Here is a 25518-nt window from a genome sequence, read left to right as displayed (position 1 = left end):
AGGATGGCAGCCTGACGGAGAACTCTGCCCCTGACGGTGGTGTTCCCATCCCTCCTCTGTGGTGAAAGCCGGACACGGAGCAAGAACAGCGGAGGGACTGGAGCCTTGGACGGTGGCGCCGGGGAGAACGTGGACGCAAACCCGGGCTGCAGAAGGACAGACAGCTCTGCTGTGGAAAGAACGCATGCACCTGCCGGCTCTCCCTTCCTCCCAGGACTGAGTGTGCTCCAGAAGGAGCCCAAGGGCCCCCAGTCACCAGCTCAAGCCCCTCGGCAGGAGAAAGACGAGGCTCTCTCTCTGCACCCATACACGTTTACTGCCTCGGGGCCCTACCTCAAGAGGGTCACTGCGATTTGGAATCCCCTCAATGGATGCTCTGCTTTGGAATGGTGCTCCAAGGATGCAGGTCAGGCCGCAGGATACATGCTGCGCATGCCCTCGGGTCAGTTCTGACTCGCAGCACCGCCCCGCCGCAGGGTGTCCAGGCTGCAATCTGCATGGGAGCAGATCATCTCGTTTTACCCCTGAGGAGCCACTGGGGCTTTGAACCGCCGACCTTTCACTGAGCAGCAGAGTGCTCCATCACGGGGCCTCTCCAGATAATAGAATTAAAAAACAAAAAACCACCTTTGCAAGGGGAGAAAGCGCATGGGCGAGGAACTGCGACCATACCACGGGGGTCCAGGACCCGAACCCACACGAGGGCTGGCCTGATTTTCGACGACAATGCCAAGATGATTCTATGGGAGGGATAGGCTTTTCTAGGACTGGTCCCAGAACAACGGAAACGGTGGAAAATAAACCCAGCGGCTGCAGCCCGGGGCCCAAACGTCACCACAGTGGGGAGGGTGGTACACAGGGCCACTGTGGGTCAGGGCCAGCCGGACAGCACCTAGCCACAACAGTGAGCAGGTTGGGTGTCTTGCCCTGGTGGCGCTGTGGGTTAGGCATTTGACTGCTTACCCCAGGTCAGAGGTTTAAACCCAGCAACTGCTCCAGGCAGGGAGATGAGGCAGTCTGCTCCCACGAAGACAGGCAGCCGTGGGACCCCCAAGGGGCAGTTCCCTCTCTCCTGTAGGGGGTGGCAGCCGAGGGCTTGGGTCAGTTACCGGCAGTTTGAAACCAGCAGCCGCTCCACGGGAGAAAGAGGAAGCTCTCTACCCCCATAAAGAATCCCAGGCTTGGAAACCCACACAGACAGTGCTACCCTGTCCCGCAGAGTCGCTGCGAGCCGGAATTGATGGCCGTGAGCTTGGTGTGGTTGTGTCAGGACTGCGAAGGGTCTTCAGCTTGACGGACCTGCAAACACCCAGTTGAAGCCATCGCCAGGCTTCCAGTCGCCGTCCGTCCGCAGTGAGCCTGCAGCCCTGCTCGGAAGGCTCGCGTAGAGAAAGCCCGGTCTCTGATTAGGGGCAGCAAGGAAGCCTTGACCCTTTCCAAATGCCCCCTCTCTTGGACTCATATGATAATGTGCGTTGTATAGTTTTGCAAACAGCTAGTCACGGTGTACTCGACTCAGACTCTCACCCTCCTGCTGCCATCCTCTCCTGTCTCTATATGGAAACAGGAGAGTCCCTGGGCAACACAAATGCCTAAGTGCTTCACTACCAGCCAAAGGCCGGCAGTGCCAATCCATCCACAAGTGTCTCAGAAGAAAGGCCTGGCTGGCTGCGTCTTCAAGACACAGCCGCGGCTGCCTGACTCAGACACACGGGCTGCCGCGGGTCACATACAACTGTACAGCACTTGCTTTGGGGTTGCTGCTTGTTTGTTGCTTGGTTACATTATGTGTCTTGGGCACATACAGGCCCTTTTGATTTAAAAAATGTAAAGGCCAACTTGTTCATTGTAGCCTTTTAAGTAATCCATTGAAAATTACCATAATGGGAGTCACCCAGCGGAGCGTGACTCCACCATGTTCCTGGCCGCCTTCCTCCTCCGCAATCGCATTCCCGGAAAGATGTGGAACGGGAAGCATCGGCAGCTGCGGTACGTGTCCTGCTTGTCCAAGGAGAACACGATCCGTCGCCTGGAGATCGAAGGGGAGAACCACTACCGGCTGAGCATGCCCTACCTGACCACCCACCAAGAGCTCGGCCACGCCGCCGTCCGCAGGGCCCAGGCCTTCGAGGCCATCGAGGCGGCCAGCACTTCCAATTTCCCCTCCCCTTGTAGCCGACCATCTCGATCATCTCGATGTCACCAAGAAATGGTCCTAAGTTCGAGTGTCCACCCCTTGGTGTTACAGAGCACAAGGCTGCCTCTCGTCACCCGATCACGGACATGAGCCGACTCCAGAAAAATGGGACACGATCGGCCAGTTGTACGGTTCTTACAAAATCATCAGCAGAGTAACCTGCATCGAAACCACCGCAGTGGTATTTGTAGACCTCTTCGTGCCAGTGGGACCCTGGGGATGACCTTGGTGTGACATAAGCATACTGCGAATGAAAACGTAGTAAATCGAGATCTGGGTTCTGTGCTTCAAGATAAAGGAAATTAGCATGATGGATGACGTAATCCTGTGGGCTTTTCTCAGCTCGCTATTTGTACTTTTTTGCAATGTCTCTTCTTTCTACTGGATAGGTTAAGCTATTTTTTTAGTTTTTCACTTCCCTTTTATTCAATCCTTCATTATGTATTAATTAGCTATTATTTTCCGATGATCCTTTACAATACAACGTACATTTAAAAGTTTTTATTGTTGTTGTTAGGTGCTGTTGAGCTGGTGCCGACTCATGGGGAGTCTAGGTACAACAGAGGGGCACACCGCCCGGTCCTGCACCGTCTTCACAATTGTTCTCTGTCTGAGCCCATGGCGGCAGCCACTGGGCCCATCATCTTGTCAGGGGTCTTGCTCTTGTCATTGTCCCTCCCAGTGAGGGGCAGAAAAAGCCCCCAAGGAGATGGGTGGTCACAGTCGCTGCCACGATGGGCTCCCCCAGGGGGACAGTGTAACGATGGCTCAGGCCTGGCAGGGGTTCGTTCTGCCCTGCAGGGGGTCATGATGTGTCGATGATATCCAACAACAACAACAACCACAATAGCTACTAGTTCTGGGCCAAGCATGGTGTCTTCCCCAGGGCTCCGTCGCTTCCGACAATGTGTCCGGAGCCTGTGAGGAGCAGTGGCGCACCACCCTGGCACCCAGGGAGCCCTCTGGCTGCACTTCTTCTGAGACAGATCTGCTAGTTCCTTCGACAGTCCATGGTGCCTTTCCGCGTTCCTCACCAGCACCTGTGTTCACGCACACCGCCTCGTCAGTCTTCCTCCTTCCAGGTCCAACGTTCAGGATGCTGTGGCTTGCGTCAATCGCACCTGAGTCCTCAAAGTAGCCTTGTTTCTTCCCCACTACAGTCTATTACAGCTAGTCCATATAGAACCCTTCCAACATTACTAGTACTATTAATGTCACTAATATAATGATCTCTAATAGTAATATTGGAACTGTTCTAACATTACTAGAACATTAAAAGAGCCTACATCCATTTATTTCCTCTTGGCTTCTGGGAAATCCCACATAAACCACACAGTCCACACATCCACTGTGGAGACGACTAATAATCAGTCATTACTGTGCACTTATTTATGCTTCAGTTATTCTTTATTCCTTCTTACACTTCTTTTTCTTATCATTTTATTAGGGGCCCATACAACTCTTATCACAATCCTTGCACACATCAATTGGGTAAAGCACATTTGCACATTCATTGGCCTCATCATTCTCAGAACATTTGCTCTCCACCTAAACCCCTGGCACCCGCTCCTCATTTTTCCTTCTTACATTTCTGTTTCCCTTGAGATCATCTGGGGAATTACATCCGAAAATATGGTTCTAGGACTTCTTTTTCTTTCCTCAGCAACAGTTTTTATTTAGGTATTTTCATTAAATGGACTCCTTTTTTGTTATTGATATGATTATATATGAATTTAAATTGGTTTACTTTAATGTTGTTTGCTGCTATTACATGGAAACATAATCCATTTTATGTACTAAATTATACCCTGGTACAAATTATAACAGGTACCAAATGACACATATAATTTTATGTAGAAATTATACCAGGTTCACTGATTAGATATAGTAGTTGGATTGTAGATTATCGAGAATTTTATGTGCAGACACTTGTGATTTCTGTAGACCAGCAATGTTTTTATTATTTTAATGTGTGGTGTGTCTTTTATTAATTTTTCTTGCCTTAGCTGACCACTGGAACAGTCCTGAAGAAAAGCACAAAGAACAGACACCTCTGCCTTATTCTTGACGTTAGGGCAAAAGCTATGAGTTTTCAGGTAAACAAGCGGCCATCTAGCTCAGAAGCAACAAAGTCCACATGGAAGAAGCACAGCAGCCTGTGTGATCACGAGGTGTCAAAGGGATCAGGTATAAGGCATCATCAGAACAGAAAAAAATCTTACCAGAGTGAATGAAGGGGGGAGTGCAGAGCGGAGACCCAAAGCCCATTTGTCGGCCACTGGAGACCCCCTTTGCAGAGGGATCTAGGGGAGGAGATGAGTCAGTCAGGGTTCAATGTAGCACCGATGAAGAATACAGCTTTCCTCCAGTTCCTAACTGCTTCCCCCCCCCCCCCCACCCCACTACCATGATGCAAATTCTACCTTGCGGGTCTGGATAGAGCAGAGGCTGTGCACTGGTGCAGATGGGGGCTGGGGGCACAGGGAATCCAGGACGGATGATACCTTCAGGACCAGGGGTGTAAGAGGCGATACTGGGAGGGTAGAGGGTGAGTGAGTTGGAAAGAGGGAACCAATTACAAGGATCTACATGTGACCTCTTCCCTGGGGGACGTACAACAGAAAAGCGGGTGAAGGGAGGGCAAGATATGACAAAATAATAATTTATAAATTATCAAGGGCGCATGAGGGAGGGGGGAGGGAGGGGAAAAAAGAGGACTTGATGCAAAGGGCTTAAGTGGAGAGCAAATGCTTTGAAAATGATTAGGGCAAAGAATGTACAGAGTTGTATGAGTCCTTAATAAAATCTTTTTTTTAAAAAAGCTATGAGTTTTCAACATAACACATAGTGTTTGTAGATGCTGTTCTTCAGCTTAATAAGGTTTTCTTTAATGTTTCTATTCATAGTTTCTGAGATAGTTCCCCTTAATGGGCGTGATGGGCAAGGTTGTGTGTCAACTTGGCTGGCTCGTGTCCCAGTGGTTACAATGTAACCACTCGTGTCCCAGTGGTTACAGTGGCTACAATGTAACCACTCACACAATGAGTGCTGCTGCGAGCAGCCAATCACTTGAAACGCCCTTTCCTTCGGGGTGTGGCCTCTCTCCAATATAGACGGATCTTCTATCAACGCTTGCTGGCATGAAGCTCAATCTCTTTTCATCCGGGTGCCCTCATCCGACCTCTCGTGCTTTGGACTTAGCTGGTAGCCTGCATTGCCTGCTGGTCTTGGGTTCATCAGCCTGTGAGCCAACAGGCTGCCATCACATCTGCCAATGCTGGGCTCATTAGCCCCTGAGCTACGTGAGCTGGGAGAAGCCATGAGTCTAAGACAGATCCTTGGCTTTGGTCTTTGAGCTAAATCTCTAAATTTTGCTTCTCTAGAGAACCTGGCCAAAAACAATTACTGACTGGCATTGCACACCCCACCTACAAACTCCTTCCGATCATCTTTCAAAAGAGTGCCTGCCTTCTTTCTGGGAGCCACCACAACTTGAGAGAAAACAAGCAAACAGATTTCAAACTAGGAGACCTGGACTTTGGATCTGCACGTCTGCCATTTACTGGATGGATGGGGGCAGAGGATGGGGGCAGGAGATACTCATCGGTTCAGTGAGTATTTGTTGAGTCGACTCTGTGTGGGCTCAACTGTCTCTAGTGACTGGGATTGCGGAGGAAGCAAAGCAGACAACAAAAGTGTCTACCTGGCTGGAGTTTACACCCAGTGAGATCAACAAGGCATTGAAGGAACGCAGGTGAGATGCAGCTTGGCTGAGTACTCGGAGCCACTCTTGCTTTTGGGAGTGGCAGAGAACTTTCAGCAGGCTGGCTCCCAGACCTCCCCGAGGCACACAAATCCCTGTCAGCCACATCTCAACACCTCAGAGGCAGGAATTGACACAAAGCATCTTGAAAGTATATATATATTTAAAACCCTGTTTTCATTGCGGTCAGGCAGGATGTCTGCCGTCTTGGTCGCTGCACCCACTCTCCCCTCGCGGTGAGCTGATGGACTGACTCCTCACTCTCCCCCACTGCCAATCATCAGTGCTCCTCCAGCACAAGTGGGGAGAGGTGGAGTCAGAAAGTGGGTGGGGGGTTCCTGCACCCTGGGACGGAGAGAGTCCAGAGCCGCGCATTGCAGAGCAGCAGGATAGGGGATGCTGAGGTCTGCCGTGGACTGGCTCCCACCACGTGGCTAGAATGCTGGCTCCTGGATTGTGACGGAACTTCCCTGGGCAATGGGAGAACTGACGGCACCTGGCGAGGACAGACTGGGAGGGCATGCATTAGGGAGATCATCAGTTCGGTGGTGAGTGAGTGTGTCTCCATGGGCCCAGTATTCAAACAGTAATTGGGCCCAACACTGGCAGTCAGGGCCGCGAGAATCACATCCATGAGCAGTGCTATAAGCAGTTGCTCTTCTCCCGCCTCTGGCTGAGCTGGTTGAGCACTGCCTGGCACGCCGTGGTGATTTGGGAACCAGTCTCAGGACATCAATGGAGGCGATCTTTAATTGTTTTCCACCCTTGGCTCCTGCTGAGGGTAGGCTGGCGCTGAACTGCCTGGCCACCCTGGAATACCCAGGTCCCACAATAGGTGTGTGGGGATTGCTTTATACTCAGAGTCAAAACAAACAAACAAACATACTGTCTCAGAAACAGCAGCCAGTCTCTGTTTTTGCACAAACAGGACAAAACAACTCAATGAACAACAATATACACGGACATAAACCCAGAGGAGCTACTAGAGGAGGAAAAGACGATGGCCTCTCCCAGGAGGGAGATTACAGCAATGGTCTGCAGGTACTTTAAGTGAGTGGAGAAAAATGGATAAAAACAGAGACAAATCAGAACCGATTGTACAGTCAGGAATGCTCTTAAAAACCACCCTGACAAAATTAAGAAGAAGCAATACATGATCCCACCACTTGTTCCAAGTAGGAATGCAAAGAGCACACAGCAGAACAGTGGAGCTGAGCGACACTGTGAAAGAACAGAACATAGGGCTGAAAGTGGAAACAAGGCGCCGTGATCTCGAGGATAAATCTCACGAGATGAAAATGCCAGATCACCAGAGGAGGCACACTGGCACAGACAGCAACTGGAAACACAGGGAATCCAGGACAGATGACTCCCTCAGGATCAGTGGTGAGAGTGGCGATGCCTGGAGGGTGGAGGGAATGTGGGGTGAAAAGGGGGAACCGATTACAAGAATCTACAGCCTCCTCCCTGGGGGAGGGACAGCAGAGAAGAGGGCGGCAAGAGATGTCGGACAGTGTAACATATGACAAAATAATAATAATTTATGAATGATGAAGGTTTCATGAGGTGAGGGGAGTAGAGAGGGAGGGGGAAATGAGCAGCCAATATTAAGTGCTCAAGTGGAAGGCAAATGTTTTGAGAATGATGATGGCGACAAATGTACATATGCGCTGGACACAATGATGGATGTATGGATAGTGATAAGAATTGTACAAGCCCCCAATAAAATGATTTTTTTTAAATGCAAGAAGATCAAATCATAAAAGTGACCAAAGGAGCGGAAGAAAACCTACGGATTTCACAGGACATGATCAAAAGGAAAATATATGCGTCATGAGATCCTAGAACAGAAAGAAGAAACCGCTGCAGAGGAAATAGTTGATGAAGTATTAAGGAAGGATTTCCTTAATATTATGACAGAACGTAAAATAACTATACATGAAATCGAGAGAACTCCAAACAGACTTGATCCCCAAAGGAAATCTCCACGGCACATGATAATCAAACTTCCCAATCTTACAGAAAACGACCCTGAAATCAGCACAGCAAAGAGAGCAATCACAGACAAAGGCCAACCAACTAGGGTACGCTCAGATTTTTCCTCAGGAACCGTGCAGGCAAGAAGGCAATGGACTGAGAGATCCAAATCCTGAAAGGAAAAAAAAAACCTGCAATAAGAATCTTATATCCAGCAAAATTACTCCTCAAATATGAGGAGGAAACAAAATTATTTTCAGAGGAAAACCAAAGGAATTTGTGAAAACCAGATCCCCTTTACAAAAAAATACTAAAAGGAATTCTTTGGGCAGACAATCTATAACAACAGAAAACAACTTAAAATTATCAGAAAAGAAATTATTGTGGAGAAAATATGTTATTTAAGTAATACTCAAAGTGAAACAGAACTAAATGACTGAAAACACGGTACAGCAGATAATATCATTCTGTTTATGAGACATGGTATTATTGTTTGTTTGCTTGCTTTTATATTAGTTTTAAAAACCAGAGAGAACAGAATGGACCATAAAGAGTCAAAGGGAGAAGACATTGAACTAATTGCAACAGACAACAACATGTTTTGAATTTGGGTAAAAACAAACAACCTTCAAAGAAAAAGCTAAAACCTCCACAAATCAAAAAAGAAGAAAAGCACATAATCAATTAAGTAATGAGTTAAAAACAAAAAAAGCAAAGAGAGTATCAACAGGACAACCAATAAACAAAAGGAATGCAACACAAAAACGTATCATGGAAACTGAAACCAGGGGAGATCCCGTGAACACAGGGGTGATATTCCCAGGATGAGATGTATCCATTGCACTCAGGATGTGCTGACCCCTGAAATTTCCTCCAAAGTGGGGAACTTGGCCCCATAATCTGGGGGACTGCATTAGAGCTCTCCCCTTGGCAGTGGCAGTGGGGGCGGGGGAACGGGGACACGGGGGAGTAAAATGATGCCGACAAAATCATAGTTATCCATAACAACACTGAATTGACTTCACCAGTTAAGGGCAAAGATGAAAGAATAGGTAAGCAAACATGAACCTTTAATGTACTGCTTATAGAAAACTCATCTTAGATCTGAAAACAGGTTAAAACCAAAGGATGAAAACAAAACAAAAAACCAAGCCAACGACAGCCAAAAGCAAGCAGTAGTAGCAATATTAATCTGCCACAGAATAGACATCGAAATAAATGATATAATGAGAGACAAAGTCACTATCTACTTATGAAAGCTTTCATCCAACAGGAAACCATAGCCATAATTAATATATGGATGAAACAAAAAACCCTCAAAATACATTAATCAAGTTATTAGAGAAGTGAAGACACAAATAGATCATAATATGATAATACCTGGAGATTTAGCTACAGCACTTTGACCAAAGATTGATCAACTTAAAGAAAATCACATTTTCTCTACTGCTCATGGTACTTACTCCAGAGTAGATCATATTTTAGGACACAAAGCAAGCATCAAAACCATGGAGATGCTACAAGCCATTTCTTAAGCTCACAATGCTGTAAAATTAACTCCAAAAAAATCAACTACATGGACATTATTCAACACTTTACTTAAAAATTACTGAGTGACTGAAGAAATAAAGAACTCATTCAAAAGATTCCTTGAAACAAATGAGTGTGAAAATACAGCATATTAACATCTTTGGGAGACAGAGAAAGCTGTACTTAGAGGGGAGTTTATAGCAACAGCTACCCACAGCAAAAAGTCAGAGAGAGTTAAAATAAACACCTTAAAACATCAACCACAACAATTGAGAAAGGACTAGCAAAACAAGCCCTGAGATACTAGAAGAAAAGAACTAATCAGGATCAGAGCAGAAGTAGTGATTCCGAAAATTAAAAATCTTTAGAAAGAATCAACAAGATAAGAAGTTGATAAGTAGTGTAAGATATGACAAAATAATAATTTATAAATTATCAAGGGATCATGAGGGAGGGGGAGCGGGGAGGGAGGGGAAAATGAGGAGCTGTTGCCAGGGGCTTGGGCGGAGAGCAAATGTTTTGAGAATGATGAGGGCAATGAATGTATAAATGTGCTGTACACAATTGATGTGTGTACGGATTGTGATAAGAGTTGTATGAGCTCCTAATAAAATGATTAAAGAGTTAAAAAAAGAAGTTGATTCTTCAAAGAGATGATCAGAATTGATAACCTAGCCAAGGCAGAGAGAGAGAAAAAGCGAATTCTACAAATAAGAAATGAAATGCATGACATGACAACAAAACCAAATAAGATTGACAAATAATCACAGAGTATCTGAAAATCATATTCCAACAAATTTGAAACTGTAGAAGAAAAGGGCAAATTTCTAGAAATGCATTATTTATCTAAATTACTGGCACAGACACTCTCAACAAGCCTATAGTGTGAGAAGAAATAGCTCTAGTCATTAAAAAAAACAACACCCACAAACTCCCAACACCAAGTATTCCGAGACCAGATGATTTCACTTGGGGATTCTGTCAAAAATTAGAGAAGAGTTCTACATGAACTTTTCAGTTCTATGTGAGCTTTTCATAATATACAAATGGGCACTCTAGTACCATTTTACATCTGCCACTTTACCACTATGCTTCACTTTATGAAGCAACGGTAACTTTGACAGCTAAGTCAGGCAAAGACATCACCAGGACTGAAAGTCATAGACTGATATCTCTGAGGAATATAGACACTAAGGTTTTCAATAACATCCTAGCTAACGGAATTCAACAAAGCATAAAAAAAAAATCAAGTGGGATTCAAACCAAATATGCAAGATGGCTTGATATTTGAAGAGCAATCAATGTCATTCACCACATAATCAAAATAAAGGAGAACCATATGATTATACCAAGCAATGAAGAAAAGGCAGTTGATAAAAGTTAACATCCATTCATGATAAAGGCACTCAATAAAATAGGGCTAGCAGGGAGATTCCTCAACATAATCAAAGCAGACAGGGCGGCCCTTTATCACAACTTTTAGTTAATGTCCTGGAAATTTTTGCCAGAGCTGTATCAAAAAGATATTAGAAGCATCCACATATGCACAGAAGAAGCAAAGTCTCTTTATTTGCGGATGATATAATGCTATATATAGAAAGCCCCAAAGATTCAACAATTAAAAGTTTGCTGGAATTAATTTAAAAGTGTGGCAGTGTATCAGGCGATAAGATCAACACAGAGAATAGAAAAAGGTATTCAAAGAACAATACCGTTCACAATACCTACACAGAGGATAACATATTTAAGAATAAATCTTAGCAGAGAAACAAGGAAAAGTACAACACTCTCCTTCAAGCAACCAAAAGAAACGTACACACATGGGATGAGCTAGCACAAGGCTGCACAGCGTGCAGATGTCAGTATAGTCCCAAACACGTCACTAATTCAACACAATTTTGACCCAAATCCCACCGCAATTCTACAAAGAAAGGGGAAAATGGATCCGCAACTTTACATGGAAAGGAAAGAAACCAGGCTAAATAAAGCACTCTCAAAAATAAAAACAACGTGGTGGGCCTTTGACTCCGAGACTTTAAAGTCATTCTGTCGCCACGGTAATCGAAACAGCTCAGTACCATGATGGACACAAAGATAAGAACCGAGATCACAGAAATGCAGCCAGCTACCTGCAAGCACCTGTTTCGTGATAAAGGTCTAAAGCACACTACGTGGGGACGAGAGGGTTTTTCAACACGTGGTGCTGTAAAAATTAGATCTTCGCCTTCACAGGAGGAAACAGGACCCAGACCTCACCCTGACCCCTGCTGCTCTCTGCTCCACACCGCACGTCTGTTCTCTTGGAGCTCTGGGTACCAAGTCTGAGGCTACAGTGCAGGTGTCCTGACTGTCCTGGGCGTCCTCCAGCGTTAGGGGGCCCTTTACGCACAGGCTCTCTATTCCGACGTCAGCCTCCAGGGTCACGATGCTTCTCTTTAATCCTCCCTTTGTGTGTCTCTTATGCGGAGTTTGGGGACCCATCAGTTAATCTATATCATCTCCTCATCTCAAGACCCTGAACTTAATTCCATCTGCAAAGGTGCTTTCTTCAAAGAAAGGTTCCCAGCTTCTCGGGATTCGGATAACCCTCTGGGAGTCGTTATCAGCCGATCACAGAAGGCAAGCTTGCTGTGGAAATTTGAGAAGAGCCACACGACGGCCAGGCAGCTGTCTGGCTCACTGTAGCAACATGACGGCCATGCAGTGACTCCATGACACCTCACAGCAACAGCGGCGCAAGGGGTCAAGGGTTGGGCTGCAAACGGAAAGGGTGTGGGCTTGAAAGAACCGGATGCTCCTTGGGGGGCAGCTGGTGCGGTCTGCTTCCGTCAGGACGCACAGTCCCACCCCTGGGCAGTCCCACCCCATCCTGCAGGCCCTCTGGGAGGCAGAATCAACTCAAAGGCAGTGGGTGGGTGGGTGGCTCAGAATGTATTCCTGGGATTTAGCAGAAGAGGGAATCACATTGAAGTGTTTTTTTCCTCCCAGCCAGGCACTGCTAAGACCAGTCATTTAGGTTACCTTAGGCTAGGCTGCTGAGGGTTTGGGCTTGGGAGGTCATGATCACCGGGTGAAAACAGTTTTGACTTAAAGCTGGTGGACTGACATCCTCCCAGTCGTGGAATGTTGGAGGCCATCTCTCTTTGGCTTGCCTGGCTCTTCCCCTCTTCCTGGAAGAACGCTCCCTCAGTCCTCTTCAGCGTTTCCAGAGGATATTTGAGTAGAAAGGTCTCGTCCCACCTGTTAGAGCTCTGGAAATGACGGGGGAAGCGGGCAGGCTTCTCCCCAATCTTGGCAGAGCGCGACACAGCTGAGCTGCCAGCACCTTCCAAACAAGCCCCTCTTTGAAGCAGAGATTTGGACTCAAAAGCGGGCACTTGGATTGTGAATATAAAAGTACTTAGAGCATCCAGTCCCTTATGTTCCGTGTGCCCAGTGATGGGTCTTAGTCCCCTCCCCGTCGCGTTTGTCTGCTTCCCCGGTGGAATCCCAGAACACTTGTTTGTGCCCCTGCAGACCTTGCACGTGGATCAGGGGCCGTTGTGCGAACAGAACAAGGGGGTTCTGTGTGGCTTAAAATCAGGAAAGGTGTGCGACGGGGTTGTGTCCTGTCACGATCCTCATTCAGCCTGGATGCTGAGCAAATACAGAAGCTGGACGGTATGAAAAAGAATGTGGTATGGGGATTGGAGGAAGGTTTATTGTTAACCTACGATATGCAGGTGACCTTGCTTGTGGAAAAGGAGGAGGACTTGAAGCACTTGCTGATGAAGGCCAAGTTTGAAACTCAATAAAGAAGAACGAAGGTCTTACAACTGGACCTGTGAGCGACACCATGGTCAACGGAGAAAAGGTTTAAATTGCGCAGGATCGTGTCTTCCTTGGATCCACCATCGGTGCTCACGGAGGCAGCGGTCACGTGAACAAAAGATGTCCCCTCATCTGTCCCTAGAGCCCTGTCTTCAGCGCAGCTTGGGTTTGTCCAGAGGTGCCGTCTGTGCTCACTCAGACGGTCGAAACGGTTGAATGGGCACCGCTCTTGTGGGTGCAGCCCCCCCCAAGGATTCCCTCATCTCCCTTTTGGGCTTCCTGCCGCGTTCAGTGCTTTGCACGAGTTGTTTTGCTGCTGTTGGGGCCCAAGAACCTGTTCTGACTCACGGCACTCTGTGCACACGAGATGGAAACACTGCCGGCCCGCGCCAGCCCACAATGTGAGGTTTGAGCCCACTGCGGCAGCGCTGGGCCCGTCCAGCCCCTTGACGCCGTCCTCTCTTCACGGCCCCTCCCTTCACCAAGCCCGGTGTCCTTCTCCGGGGACGGGGCCTCCCTGACCACACGTCAAGATTACATGAGACGGAGTCCCACCATCCTTGCTTCTGAGGACCATTCAAGCTGAACTTCTTCCGATACGGAAATGTTCATTCTTGGGGCAGTTCGTGCCACTTTTGCCCACAAAATCCTTGAGCATCTTTACTCGAGGCTTGATGGTTTCCCTTCGGTTCTTCCAACTTGAGAAACGCTGAGCTTGCTTCGCCCTTTCAGTCTTCCAGCTCCCTCTGAAGCCGACCGCCTGATTTTCCTTCCTAGTCTGTCCGAGTCTGGAAGCTCTGCAGAAACCTGTCCGCCATGGGTGACCTGCTGGCATTTGAAATACCCGTGGCACAGTGCTGGCGTCCCAGCACCACAGGCCACTGCGGTTCGGCATAGCGACAGGTGAGTGGCAGGTCTCCATACACAGGCTTTCTCATCGACGCCGCACTGGCTGCACTGAACGAAAGCAAATGAGATTGGCTATTTTAAAACGTATCTCCCTCCCCCCAGAAGAATTTATTTCAGAGGATGAAACTGAATCTGCATCTCCGGGAGAGGAACATACCTGATTGGAACACATGGGAGCAGATGAAGGGGGAGGAGGAGAGAGTGGAGCACATCCTGGCCCACCAGGATTAAGGATGATGTTCCCGCTCAGAGCAGCCAGTCCACAGATAGGACCACATGGCCGGCCCCACTATGAGACATGACGTCCCTCACTGACCCACAGCTCTACAGAGGACAACACTGGAGACAGTGTAGGAATTTCGCCCAATCTGATCCCGCCACACAGAGACAAAACACTAAGGGGTTACAACAGAACAGCAAGGGAATGGAGCAGCGATGTCCCCAGGGAATGCCAAAGGTGGACTTTGGGGCCAGGGCTGGGTGCCCCAATATACTGGACTGGAAAACACTCCTAAAGGCCAACAAACAGTCCTTGAACTAACTACAAGCTTTTCTTTCTTGTGTTTTGTTTTGTTGTTTTTTTGTCAGTGGTTTGTTGTTGTTGTTTTGTTGTATATTGTTGCTTGGTTTTGTTCTGTCTTGTTTTTGTGCATGTTATTATCTCCACAGATCTGTCTAAATAAGATAGGCTGGATGAATAATCTGGAGGAGAAAACAATGGGACCAACAGTTCTGGGGGGACATGAGAGAAGGGGGGGCGGAAGGAAGTGGTGTTAACAAACCCAGGGACAAGGGAACAACAAGTGATCCAAATCAGTGGTGAGGAGGGTGTAGGAGGCGTGGTAGGGCATGATCAAGGGTAATGTAACCAAGAGGAATTACTGAAACCCAAATGAAGACTGAGCATGATAGTGGGACAAGAGGGAAGTCAAAGGAAATAGAGGAAGGAGCTAGGAGGCATAGGGCATTTATAGAGGTCTAAATAAATATATGTACATATGCAAATATATTTATATATGAGGATGGAGAAATAAATCTATGTGCATATATTTATACATTTAGTCTTAAGGTAGCAGAAGGACATTGGGCCTCCACTCAAGTCCTCCCTCAATGCAAGAATACTTTCTTATATTAAATTGGCATTCTATGATGCTCACCTTCCTAACACAATCGCTTAGACAAAGCAGGTGCATAAGCAAATGTGGTGAAGAAAGCTGATATAGCGTCTGGGGTCTTGAAGACTTGAAGGTAAACAAGAGGCCATATAACTCAGAAGCAACAAAGCCCACAAGGAAGAAGAACACCAGCCTGTGTGATCACGAGGTGCCAAAGGGATCAGGTATCAGGCACCAAAGAACAAAAATCATATTATTGTGTGCTCACCTCCATGAAACAAGCTCTGAAGACAAATGGTGCATAAGAAAATGTGGCAAATAAAGTGGATGCTGCCTGGCTATCAAAAGATATAGCGTCTGGGATTTTAAAGGCTTGAAGGTAAACAAGCGGCCATCTAGCTCAGAAGCAACAAAGCCCACATGGAAGAAGCACACCAGTCTGTGCGAACACGAGGTGTCGAAGGGATCAGGTATCAGGCATCATCAGAACAAAAATTCATATGATAGTGAATGAGGTGGGGAGTGCGGAGTGGAGACCCAAAGCTCATTTGTAGGCCACTGGACATCCCATTACAGAAGGGTCTCAGGGAGGAGATGAGCCAGTCAGGGTGTGATGTATCAATGATGAAACAAACAACTTTCCTCTAGTTAAATGCTTCCTCCTTTCCCCCCCCCTATCATGATCTGAATTCTACCTTGAAAGTCTGGCTAGACCAGAGGATGTACACTGATACAGATAGGAACTGGAAACACAGGGAATCCAGGGTGGATGATCCCTTTAGGACCAGGGGTGACAGTGATGTTACTGGGAGGGTGAGTTGGAAAGGGGGAACTGATTACAGGGATCTACATATAATCTCCTCCCTGGGGGACGGACAACAGAAAGGTGGGTGAAGGGAGATGTCGGACAGGGCAAGATAGACAAAATAATAATTTATAAATTATCAAGGGTTCATGAGGGAGGGGGAGCAGGGAGAGAGGGGAAAAATGAGAACCTGATGCCAGGGGCTTAAGTGGAGAGCAAATGTTTTGAGAATGATGAGGGCAATGAATGTACAAATGTGCTTGACACAATTGATGTATGTATGGGTTGTGATAAGAGTTGTATGAGCCCCTAATAAAATGATTAAAAACAAACAAACCAACAAACCCTTATCTCACTCTTCTCATTTAAGAGCATGTATTCGTTATGCACGCAATGACCCTTGGCGAGTGTAATGCTGTGGGCAGAACAGAGGAAGGAGAGCTCAGGGAAGGAATTCCAAGTTTCTGCCTTGAGAAACGGCTGCAAGGTGGAGTCAAGGAGAGAAGAGATCGCCGAGCTGTGCTTGAGCGACTGGGGCTTTTCGTCTGAGCACATCCAGCTGAGAGAGCGAGCCAATTTCATTTCGTTTGAGAAGGTGATGTTCTAACCGACCATTGGGTTTATCGGTCTTTTAACACTGAAACACTTTTAGATCCTTGTGCTTTAACACTGGATCCCACACCCTGGCAGGAGCTTTCCTTTACAGAGGCAGGGCCCCTCCACATCCTGCTGTCTCTCAGCGACCACTGAGAATGACATCTTCTGGGCACCTGGTCCGCTCATGTCCCCTGTCATTTGTGTCTACTTTCCTTCCTGCTTGGCCCTGGTTGACTATTTGAATTATTCTTACCAGGCTCTGGGCACCCTCGCCATACGCTAGATGAAAATATGCATGCATATTGCAGATTACAGGCATTATTTCTAGGCCCCTTACAGACCTGGCCCACCAACTGCACTGAAGCTGTCCTCCACCAGAGAAGTGAATGTTTTTTCCTCTCTTACTTTTAAGATTTGAACTTTCATAGGAAGAATGACTCTATTCCAGGATCATAAAAATATTTCCTATATTATCATCTCTGGTTTTCATAGTACAGTGTGTTCTATGTTTAAGCCATCTGGAATTTATTTTTTCTTATTTCGTGAAGTAGAACGCCGACATTTTTCTCTCAGGAGATCGCCTGTTTCTGCAAGCTTGGCTGGTTTGCAAGGCCACAGTTACAAATGTCTGTTTCCATCCACGGCATATCCCGCTCCTTTGTCTGTCCCTTCCTCTGCGAAGTGCTCAGTTTCTTATTAAACTAGCTGAATCGCTTGGGAAGCTTTTAGCTGAAAGAAGTCGAATATTCTACTAAATGCGTCTTCTACCACGATGGCTTTACACTCTGGCTTCGTACGTCAGACTGTAGTTGACTCGAAGGTCTCTTCAAGGGCTCTGTGGTGCCAAAGATGCAAGTTCTCCGTGTCCCCTGTGTCCATCCCTCAGCGTGTTGACGCTTATACTCAGGTGGCTGATTTATGCCCTCAAGAAGGCTGCTGTAACTCCCCCCATCACACGCTCCTTCAAACAAACTCAGGAAGGGAGGGAGCATGGAGGACAGGTCCTGTCCTTCAGGATTCAAGTAGCTGCGAATGATGGAACACCTAAATGGTGATTGTGGGATGACGTTCCCTGTGATGGTCGCTCACGTTCCCTCTTCCTTGCCACTCGACGTGCCCTTGACCCCATGGTCCAGTTTGCCAACTGCTCCATGATGTGTAGCGAGCTGGAGGAAAAGGCACAGGAGGGGGCAGAAGCTACGTCCCCTGTCTCTCAAGGAGGGTCTGGAAGGCTGCGCGTGATGCTGCCTGAGGGACCACATTGAGCAGAACTCAGTTACGTGGCCACACCATTCAGGAGGAAATCCTTTTTCCCCAATGGCCAATGTGGGCACCACCAGCAGGGAGCCTCTTACACTGCCAACCGGGAGCCTCTTACACTGCCAACTGGGAGCCTATTAAACTACCAACCAGGAGCCTCTTACACTGCCAACCGGGAGCCTTGGTACCACCAAGGGTTAGGCACTGCGCTACTATTCGGTCACAGGATGCTCCTCAGGAAAAAATGAGGCTGTTTGATCCTGTAAAGATTTACAGTATTAGATAAATAAATAAGTAAAAATAAATTAAGTAGTATTCAAAACAAACAAAAATCCCCCAAAGATTTGCAGTTTTAGAAACCCTTTGTTTCCATTATTGTTGAAGTTCTTTTTTTAATTTAAGAGAACATTTTAAGTCTTTTTTTAAACAGTTTTATTGGCACTCAGCACATACCATACAAGTCAATAGTTCGATCCTATCAAGAAGGGCTGTGCCAATCATAGCCACAATCAATTTTAGAACATTGTCTTCTTCCTTGTATTGTGGCAAAAAATACGTACACAGAATATGCCCAACAAACCATTCTCCAACTCAACAACTTTGACATGTCTAGTTCAGTGTATAAGTCTTAAAAGGGGATGAAGGCACAGCACCCGGATGACCGAAGCCACGAGCACAGGAGCAACGTGGCCTCCCTGTTGACCTCTCTCCCAAGAGCGCTGACGGGAGATGCGCGGGGACGAAGTCCTCCACAAGGCCAGCCTTTTCCCTGCTTATCACGACATCATCGCTGGTCCAGCGGTGAGGGATTTTGTCCCTTTACGTGGAGTCGCGCTCCATGCTGAAGGCCGCAGCCCTGGGTCTTCATCACAAAGCGCTTCGGGTCCTCCTCGCCTGCAGCCTGCAAGCTGCAGGTGGTTGGCAAACCGTCTTCCCACCCGGATGCCTCCCTCTGCTTCACAGCATCAGCTTCTCCGATGATGCGCTCACTGCGAGATGGAAGCAGTAAACTTCATGACACACGCCTTTCCTGGTTTAAACCACGCGCTGTTCCTCTGTTCTGTTAGAAAGATTGCTTCGTGATCCAGGTACAGTCCCCACGAGTTCCATGAAGTGTCCTGGAATTCCCAGTCTTCGCAAGGCTGTCCATAGCTTGTTGTGATCCACACAGTTAAATGCCTTAGCCTCCTCAATAAGGACTAACACACATCTTTCTAGTATTCTCGATTTTCCGCTAAGATCCATCTGATGGCAGCACTGATATCCCTTGCTCCACGTCCTCTTCTGAATCCGGCCTGAATTTCTGACAGATCCCTATGTACTCACTACTGTGACCATTGTTCCTGAATTTCTGATAGATCCCTATGTACTCACTACCATGACCGTTTTTCCTGAATTTCTGATAGATCGCTATGTATTCACTACTGTAACCGTTGTTCCTGAATTTCTGATAGATAGTTATGTACTCACTACTGTGACCGTTGTTCCTGAATTTCTGATAGATCCCTATGTACTCACTACCGTGACCGTTGTTCCTGAATTTCTGATTCCTATGTACTCACTACTGTGACCGTTGTTCCTGAATTTCTGATCGATCCCTATGTACTCACTACCATGACCGTTGTTCCTGAATTTCTGACAGATCACTATGTACTCACTACCGTGACCGTTGTTCCTGAATTTCTGATTCCTATGTATTCACTACCGTGACCGTTGTTCCTGAATTTCTGATAGATCGCAATGTATTCACTACCGTGACCGCTGTTCCTGAATTTCTGATAGATCGCTATGTACTCACTACCGTGACCGTTGTTCCTGAATTTCTGACAGATCCCTATGTACTCACTACTGTGACCGTTGTTCCTGAATTTCTGATAGATCGCTATGTACTCACTACTGTGACCGTTGTTCCTGAATTTCTGATTCCTATGTACTCACTACTGTGACCGTTGTTCCTGAATTTCTGATCGATCCCTATGTACTCACTACCATGACCGTTGTTCCTGAATTTCTGACAGATCACTGCGTACTCACTACTGTGACCGTTGTTGAATGATGCTCAGCAAAATTTTACCTGTAAGTGATCTTAATGCTATTATTTGAGATTTCTGCATTCTGTTTCCTGGCTTTTCTTCCGAATGGGTACATCCATGACTCTCTTCCAGTCAGTCGTCCAAGCAGCTGTCTTGCAAACATCCTGGTGTGGACGAATGAGTGTTGCCAGGCTTCACGGGTGTGTTGAAGCATTTCCGTTGGTGCTCCGTCAACTCCTGGAGACTTGTTTTTGGCTGACGCCTTCAGGGCAGCTTGGACTCCTTCCATCAGTGCTGTCACTTACGGTCCCTATGCTCCATCTTCAGATGACTGAATGACAAGCAGCGCCTGTTGGCGCAGCGACTGTGCAACCCTTCCATCTTCTTCCGATGCTTCCCGTATCGTTCAATGTTTTACCCGTAAGATCTTTCAATGTTGAAAATTTTAAAAATCATTTTATTGGGGGCTCATACAACTCTTATCACAATCCATACATACATCAATTATGAAAAGTACATTTATACATTCGTTGCCCACATCATTCTCAAAACATTTACTCTCCACTTAAGACCCTGGCATCAGCTCCTCATTTCCCCCCTCCCTCTCCACTCCCCCTCCCTCATGAACCCTTGATAATTTATAAGTTATTATTTTGTCACATCTTACACTGTCCGATGTCTCCCTTCACCCACTTTTTTGTTCATCTCCAGGGAGGAGGTTATATGTAGATCCTTGTAATCGGTTCCCCATTTCCACCCCACCTTCCCTCCACCCTCCTGGTATCGCCACTCTCACCACTGGTCCCGAAGGGATCATCCGCCCTGGATTCCCTGTGTTTCCAGTTCCTATCTGTGCCAGGGTACATCCTCTGGTCTAACCAGATTTGTAAGGTAGAATTGGGATCATGATAGTGTGGGGGGAGGAAGCATTTAGGAACTAGAGGAAAGTTGTATGTTTCATCGTTGCTGCACTGCACCCTGCCTGACTCGTCCCCTCCCCGTGACCCTTCCTTAAGGGTCAATATTGCAATTTAAGGTTTGAATGCTTCCCCTTCATGTCATTCAGCTTGAGATATGCTGAGAGCATTCTTGTTCCCCAACGTTCTAACTCTGTTTCTTTGCACATTTCAGGACAACCCTTTACATTGTCCTTTTGAGCTGCCCTTTGAAATTTCCCAGTCAGCCCTTCTATTTCATCCCGTCGCCCTCTGCTTGAGCTACTCTACATGCATAAGCCAGTTTCAGAATCTCTTTTGAAATCTACTTGCCCTTTGTTTTCTTTCTTACTGTGGCCTTTTGGTTTCTTCCTGTATGATGTTCTTAACGTCACCCCTCAGTGTGACAGAGCTTCTGTGGTTACTGCTTCATGAGTCCCATCTATTCTTGAGATGTTCTCAGAAAGTCAGGTGGGATCGATTCAAAGTCACGAGACACTCAAGGGCTCTCATAGGTTTCTTTTCATGTTCTTCAACTTCAACCTGAACGTACAGGCGATGAATTGATGGTCTGTCCACAGTCAGCCCCTGGCCTTGTTGGGGTTGCTGACGCTGAGCTTCTCCGTTGGCTCTTCCCACGATGTGGTCGTTTTGATTGCTGTGTGTTCCACATGGTGAAGCGCACGTGCACAGTCGCCTTTCTTGTTGTTGAAGAGGGCGTCTGCGAGGGAGAAGCCACTGGACTTGCAAAATTCTCCAATGCCACTCCTGCTTTGTTTCTATCACCATATATTCCAAGGACTCTTCCTTCCTCTTTGTTTCTAACATTTGAATTCTAACCATCAATAATTATCCATGCATCTCCATGGCAGGTCTCATCAGTGTCAGACCGAGGAAGTTGGTAGAATTCTTCAATCTCTTCGTCACGAGCTTCAGCAGCTGGTGCATACATTTGCATATCAGCTGTATTAACTGGGCTATTATGGATAATGTCTATTCCTACCACAGACAGCACTGTACTTGAAGACAGATCTTGAAGTGTCCCTTTTCACCATGACTCTGATCCACGCCGCTTCAATTAGTCATTACCAACAGAGCCAGCATCATCGTCCGGTTCAAAATGCCCACACCAGCCCACCTCACTCATTAATGGCGGTGACGCTGATCGCGATGTGTTGTTCCGTAGTATTTCTGATGACTTCCAACTGCTCTAGGCTCCTCCTTCATACGCTCCTCACTCTGAACACTCGTCGATGTTTGCAGCGGTTCCTCCTCACTGTGAAGCCTGTGCCACCGCACTGACGGTCCCGGGATCCTGACTTCCTTCGCATCCTTGTGTTCACTGCTCCTGACGCGGACAGCGCCTCGTGGGCCGTGTTGCGAGGGCCCTCCTGCCCGAGGGGCTCTCTTGCAGCTCCATCTCTGACAAGGTTCTGCCGCGACGGGAGGCTTGCAGGGCCAACTCCTCAAAAGCAGAGTCTGTTCTTTCTTCTTAGGCTGTTCTTCGTCTGGACGCTTCGCTGAAATCTGGTCACCTTGGTCACCCTGCTGGTGTGTGAAATGCCGGTGGTATGGCTTCCAGCACCATGGCAACACGCCAGCCACCGTGGTTACAACATAAACAGAAAACGGATGCTGGGAGATTGTTATCGGGCTCTCACTTTTCTCTCAGTGTGTCGTCCTGTGGTGGCTTGTGTGTGGCTGTGTTGCTGGTGTTTCGAATGCCAGCAGGGCCGCCCAGAGTGAGCAGGTTCCAGAAGAGCTTCCAGACTAAGAACAGACTACAGAGGAGGAACCGTCGGTCCAGTTCAGAGGAATGAGCCAAGGAAAACGCTATGAGCAGAATGGAAACATCGTCAGACCCTGAAAACTCCATGAAAAGACGTGGGACATTATCCAAGAGAGTGCCAGAAGATGAGCCCTGCGGTCAGACGGCACTAAAACTGTGACCGAGAAAAAGCGACCTCCTCTAAATCCAATCTGCTACAATGACGGCAGGGAGCAAAGCCTGCGGGGGCAGGGAGCAAGCCTGTGGGAGTTCAGCCTTAGGGACCTTCGTTTGCTAACGGGGCAAGGATTGAAAGAGAAGAAACAGTTGTAAACTTTAATTAGTAGAACTTGAAATGCGCAGAGAAGGAATCTAGAAAAATGGAAGTTGTAAAAAATGAAATGGAACTCATAAAACTCAACATTCTAGGCGTTAGCGATCTGAAAAGGACTGCTATTGGCCCTTTGAATCAGAAAATCGCATGATTTATGATGCTGAGTGTGTGAGGCTGGGTTGACTAGAGAAACAAATTCAGGGACACTCACAGATGTATAAGAAAGAGCTTCATATCAAGAAGGAATTATAGATATAAAATCCCAGCCCAGTCCAACTCAAATCCGTAAGTCTGATACCAGTCCATACGTCCCTCTTCAGACTCACGCAGCCACACGCAATGATGCAGCCTGCAGGAAGATCCCAGGGCGGTGGGTGCAAAGTCGTGTGGATCCAAGGGTGGTGGCTCTGGCAGCAATCAGGGTCCTCCTACAGGAAGGGGAAGGCAGAGGGAGAAGGGGAGGTTCATAGGGCCCTCCTTATGAGAAGGCCATGCCCACAAGGAAGCACCATCAGGCTGTGACCTGACTGACAGGTTGAATCTCACCCCTACACTTTCATATGTCTCCAAGTTGCCATGACATGTATGCCTACCACACTGAGAATAAAACAATCAAGAGAAATGGTGCTGAATTCATCCTCATAAGGACACCCCAAGCTCTACCTTGCAGTACAGTGCTGTCTGTGATAGGGTTACTCTACCCACGTTCAAAGAAACCAATCAATAGAGATATTATTCAAATTTATGCGCCAACCACAAAAGCTAGAGATGAAGAAATTGAACAATTCGACCAAGGTCTTCATGCAGAACTTGATTAAATATGGCTTGAAGGTGTGTTGATAATCACTGGCGATTGGAATGCAAAAGTTGGAAACAAAGAGAAGCAACAGTAGTTGGAAAATATGGACTGGTAATAGAAATGAAGCTGGAGATTGCATGACAGAATTTTGCAAGACCAATGACTTCTTCATTGCAGACATGTTTTTTCAACAACACCAATGGCAAGTATACACACGGACTTCTCCAGAGGGATACACAGAAGTCAAATGGACTACTTCTGTGGGAAGAGACCACGGAAAACTTCATGTTAGCAGCTAAAACCAGGCCAGGGGCTGACTGTAGCCAGATCATCGATGGCTCACATGTACGTCCAGGTGTAGCTGAAGAAAATTAAAACAAGTCTACAAGAGCCAAAATGTGACCTTGAGTCTCTCCCACCTGCATTTTGAGAACATCCCAAGAACAGCTTTGACACTTTGAACACTAACGACAGCAGATCCGGTGAGCTGTCGGAGGGAGGACATTAAGAAGATGATTCATGAAGACAGCAAAAATAAAAAAGGTCATTAAAACATAAGACAACACAGGGGCCACGCCAGAAGGACTTAATATAGAGGCCTGGCTGAATGAACTGAGCCCGACCTCGAAGTTGCCTCCACTCGTGGACCGAGGCCTGGAGCAATTGGGTGGAAAAGAAAGCAGAGCGGCTGACCTGGGGCTGTGGAAGGGTAGGTCACCGTCAGATCTTGGGGGGAATTGCCAGCTTGGTGGGTGTCTGATGGAAAGGGGTCCAGAATCACCATCTATTTAGTACGAAGCCCACCTCACAGTGACATGACAGGTTTGATCTGCCGGGCAGGGATCTGCACTTGGAAGAGTTGATCCAGCAAGGTTCCCCCGGGCGCTAATCCCCGTACTTGGAGTGAGCAGAGCACAAACAATTGAGTGGGAGCTTGGACGGGGTTGGGCAACGAGTTGCGGGCTGCGGCTCGAGGTGGAGCAGTACCCGCCTAGACTCCTCACCGCGGCAGAGTCGCAGGGCTGTGTGGTTGGGAAATGGAAAATGTTAGCAGTGTGATTGCCTTACACCCGACAGAGATGATTGACAGTGTGGTGCTTTGTGGTTTCTATGGATTTTTGTTTTCCTGCCTTTAGCTTGCTTTTCTGTTTTCTTTTTTTCTGTTTGCTTGTTTGTTTGCTGGTTGGTTTGTTGTTATTGGTGGAGTTGGTCTTATGGGGCTTTGATTTTGTAATGTTATAGCTGCAAAAATGAGCATGAGTCATGCATATCCCATGGACATGCAGATGGATTCTGGGCTCCTATTTAACTCTAGCCCCAATTCAAGACCAGTTAGTTCTGATAACATGGCCTGCTCACTACTCACCTTCATGAAATGATCACTGAAGATAAGGGTGCTACAGCAAAGTGGGGTGAAGAAAGCAGATGGTGCCTGGCTATCAACCAGAATAGCGTCTGGGGTCCTAAAGGCTTGTATTCAAGCGAGCAGTCATCTAAGTGATGAGTCAGTCAACTAAGTCCACATGGAAGAAGCACATCGGCTTGAGTGATCCAACGATGACAGTAACAAAATTTAAATATGATAAAGGGAAAAGTATCAGAGCTAAAATTATGAACACCCAATTGGTGGAAGGCTGTGGAGGACACTGGGTGCCCGGAACCCATCTGCAGAGTAACCAGTTAGCT

General features: G+C 47.1%; 1 pseudogene; it reads left to right on the top strand.

Annotated features, from left to right (window-relative positions):
• Positions 1-1915: 1915 nt before the first annotated feature.
• On the top strand, positions 1916-2219 carry LOC142423834 (large ribosomal subunit protein mL63-like; annotated as a pseudogene).
• Positions 2220-25518: the final 23299 nt, after the last annotated feature.

The sequence above is a fragment of the Tenrec ecaudatus genome, chromosome 13 (assembly GCF_050624435.1).
Source record: "Tenrec ecaudatus isolate mTenEca1 chromosome 13, mTenEca1.hap1, whole genome shotgun sequence".
Classification (NCBI taxonomy): domain Eukaryota; kingdom Metazoa; phylum Chordata; class Mammalia; order Afrosoricida; family Tenrecidae; genus Tenrec; species Tenrec ecaudatus.
The sequence above is the reverse complement of the archived record's forward strand: the minus strand, read 5'-3'. Positions and strand labels throughout refer to the sequence as shown.